The sequence below is a fragment of the Limulus polyphemus genome, unplaced genomic scaffold, assembly GCF_000517525.1.
Source record: "Limulus polyphemus unplaced genomic scaffold, Limulus_polyphemus-2.1.2 Scaffold850, whole genome shotgun sequence".
NCBI classification, from domain to species: domain Eukaryota; kingdom Metazoa; phylum Arthropoda; class Merostomata; order Xiphosura; family Limulidae; genus Limulus; species Limulus polyphemus.
This window is the reverse complement of record NW_013666460.1, coordinates 328,555-333,052: the sequence shown is the minus strand read 5'-3', so window position 1 is coordinate 333,052 and position 4,498 is coordinate 328,555.

Below are 4,498 nucleotides of genomic sequence, written 5' to 3'. Positions count from 1 at the left end.
AAACTTCTTACTTCATTTTTTGAAATATGAAATGGTCTTCCTTTACTCCCGACCAACAATCAAATATCTTTCTTGAATTGTGAATAACACGAATGGATTGAAACATTTAATTAAATTATCTCAAAATAAACCTTCATTTCGGTGCAATATTGAAATTATTTTGAATTCTTCATAACCTCTGAATAGTGGGTGACCCAATTAGTCACGGTGGTCTAGTATATACTCTTTATCGACAGTAAAAGCTAATATTTCGTGATTTTAGATAAAAGTGACAGTGTAAGTGCTGAGGTTTAAGACACATTCGATGAAAGCATGTGTGTCGAGTTGGGAGGTGATAACTTTTATATTATTTAACCAGCACATTGTGGGTCTTCTTTATCATAATGCATTTAAAGTTGTAATTTCTTTTTCTTTTTTAAGGTTGGAAAGTTAATCATTACATATGCATTAGGATCATAGTTGATAAGATTAATTTTTAAAAATTATTTTGGCAACCAATTCTAAAACTTTCTAACATTGTCACTTTATTTGACTTTTGGTTGGAATACTTCATTTGGTTTAGAAAGTGATTTAATTCAAAATGTGTAGAATTATAGCAAGAATCTTCACACTTATAGCTAAAGTGAATGGCGAATTTAGGTCAAGAAACCTCAACAATTTGTTTGTCTCTCACCACAGTCACATAACGTTATGTTAGTCCCCATTTTTATTTTTCACTCCTTCAAATAAAGAACGGGAAAGAAATCGTGATTTTTTGTGGCACATTTATTGATAACTTCAACCATTTCAAATTCAATGAAGCTTCAAAGTACATTCTATGTAGTTACAATTTTTAAAGTTAAATTGTCAACAATACTACACAATGACATCGTAACTTTACTGAACATAATTGGCAATCAGTGATTTCCGATTGTGACATGATTGGTAAAGCAGTAGTCATCTGGCTCATATTTCAGTCATCCAAACACATGGACGTCTTCACAAATTTTTCCAAGGTAGTAAATGTTTCCAGGGGGAGGCAAAGTAGTGTAAAATTGTGAAGTGAATAAAAAAGTTGTAAATTTATATATATATATAAGCTGAATGAACAAAGAAAGAATTATGTCTCTCATTTTCCATGGGGGGGGGGCAGTGCCCCTCTTGCCCTCCTCCTACAGACGCCAATGTATATGCATCTTTATTAACAAACAAACCATAACAAACGTATTGTTGCGTCAGCGAGGTCACGTGACTAGTATCACGCCATGTTCTTCTCGAAATATCCTGTTCCTTCATGAATGCTCTAGCGTTTACTAGATATGTGTTAGTCTTATATATATAAGACGGTCACAAAGTGACGGGAACAGTATATGTGTAATTGAACTGAGTATTGTTGAGGCGAGCACGTGAGACGTTCGTTGAGAATTATAGCGTTTGTTATAGCGCGACTGTTGAAATTAAGTGTATTGCAAAGTTATATTCAGAAAGAATAAACCAGTTTTATTTAAGAAAGGACTTGTGTCGCTAAAGTTTCGTCGGAACGAATTTACGGAAAATTAACTAACGAACGGAGACATAACAGTATTACAACAAAGATGTAGCCCCATGTCACCTGACCCTGTGTATGCTTTACAGTTGCATTCACACACGCTCGATGAAATTCTTTTCTACAGTGATGTTGTACAAAGTGCTTCCCATCAAAACACACAGGTTGAACTTTGATTTGTCTCAGAAGATCAATTTCATCCACGTTGCTTCAGTTCAGTCAGTATTCTCTCTGGCTCAGTTGAGCCTCATCTTGTTGGTGAGGAAGGGTTTCTTTCTTGGCCATCTTGCTGGTAGACCAGCTGAATTCAGGCGAAACTGGACATTGCACTTGGTGACAGTGACCCCTGAAGTTTTCTGCCATGTTCCTTTGAAATTTGTTGGTGGCAGTCAACAATTCTGCAGACTCACGCATTTCAAAACATGGTCATCAGCTACTGTGGTAGCTTTCTTCCTACCTCTTCCCTTCAGCCACTCCACACAGTTTCTCTATATCTCCACACCCAGTGGTCCACAGTAGACTGATTAAAGTTAATTCTTCTAGCAACCTGCCTTGTCGAAGGTCCTTCTTTGCTCAAAGAAACAATGACCTGATTTTTTATTTGGAGTTAACATGTAACCCTTGGCCATGATAGCATCACACGCACGTTGTAGCAGATACACTTCAAAACTGACTCTCAGTAAGAACCTCTGTTTATAGCCAAAAAAATTGCTGATGCAATGTCCAGACAGTCTATAAACTTCTGATGTAATAATTAGACAGTACTATATCCTCCATGAAACACATTTGCACCTACATGCATTAGGGCCTCAAACAAATGATGATTCGGAAAAAGTGAGAAAAAATTGGGTGATGCCATACGATAGTAAGAATCTTACTATCATATAGTAAAACAAAAAGCATTATACTGAGTACAAACATTTGCAAAAAGTTACCAATTTAATCAGTGCTTAATCTGTAATCATTTAACAAGAAGAACTTAAGAAATATAATGAAATAACCTTACTTTACAAGAAAGTCAAACCTTATAGACCGACTGATTCAGTGTATTGGCAGTTCTGAGTTCATAGATAAATTCTAACATTGGTTGATAAGTTACTGGCTGTTATGAGTTATTGCATGTAGTAACATCATGTGTGTCCCATTATAGTCGTTTTACCCACATCAGGTCTTATTCAATTAGCACCTCTTTTAACAGTTTAAGCTGCATGAAAAATAAATAGATTGGACATACATGTATATATGGCATGTGAAAACAATCTTTACTGAAGAGATGACAAAAATACAGTGTGTGTGTGTATTTCCATAGAAAAATGATGAATACCTCTTCTGGACTTGTGAATCGATCAATAACTCTCTTCCCTCCATGTGGTTCTCTGTTGAACTATTCACATTGATAATCAAGTGGAAATCAGAAAATAAAGAGGTTCTGATCTAGCAGAAGACCTTATATCATTTTTGTTACAATATGATCATCAGGTGACTGATCATTCTACCACAGCATCATTGGCTGTAACATACATACATCATCTACAGATGTGTGATATCACCTTCAACTCCATGGGAATTAGGGGTGATGAAGGTGTAGTAGCACACATTGACTTGACATATGAGGGTGCTGCACATTGGTAGTTTCAGTCATATACAGGGTTTATGATTTTGCTCAATGGTTTTCAGCACACACACACCATACAAAAAATCTCCAGCATTGATGGCTACCTCAAGCAGAATACACATTTTTGTAATATATTCTATCACTTCACAAGTTCTTTTGGATTCTCTGGTGAAAATAATTCCAAGATCAGTCCATGTAACAATAACTAATGAATTTATTTCTTTTATAACATTTCCTACAGGCTACATTCATTTTGACATAAGCTGTAGGTCTAAGTTCGCAATGTATGAATAAACATTACAAGACTAATGGTATGAATAACTTACAAATAAACATGCTTATAGAATTTCCTTGTTAATGAATTGATTAGCTTAATGCATGCAAAACTCTCTTTACAAATACTGAAATGAATCACTTACTAAATACCTCGTAAACTCTCATTCTTTTTCAACTCATTAACCCACTGCTTCATTGATATTCATATTCATAATGTACTGTCGTTTCTTGTCCTTTATTATCATTTACTGTCCTATTACTGGGGAAATAATTCTCCCTAGATAGGTGGTCAAGTAAATCCAAAGGTGACTTTAACTGTGGTGGTCCTTTTAAACTGATCTTATCAGGAATTCTAGGCTCCTCAATAGGTTTATTTTCTGTTGACAATTTCTTTTCTGAAGTTACCCAGTTGGTCATTTTTTTCATCAACATACTTACAAACATTATCATGGTGGATGACTTCTGGCTTGAACTGCTTGTCCTTCTGGACTTTTTAAACCACGTCATTGATTCTTTTCAATGCAATATTTCGTCCTTCCCAGCATCTACATGAGTTTGTAATTTGTCCTTTCTTGCAGTGGAGCCTTTACAACCAATCCATCTCACCTCGATGGAAACCAGTCTTATCATTATCAAAATTTTAACAACTTTTCATTTCATCGTTAGCTGATTTAAGTCTTTTTTTGAGTAAAGTCATGTATGACAACTTTATTTTACAACCATCAATCCTTCAGGATATACTATGCCCAAGTCTCTACATATAGATTTATTCCTAATAACTCCTGGAATGAGTATTTCCCCTCTTGGTGATATTATGACACTCTCCTCCTCATTATCACAGGAAGCTCAATCTCATATTTAGTCATTTCTATATAGCGCACATGGACTTCTCGATCATATATTGTGAAGCTATATGAAGTATCTCGTTCTTTGTCCTGGTTATGAACTTTTAAAAAATGTGTGGGTGGATGCTATGATAAATAACACAAAAATCCCAACTTTCACACAATTTATTTCTAACATATTGTTACGTCTCCGTTTGTTAATTAACTTTCCGTAACTTCGTTCCGACGAAACTTTAG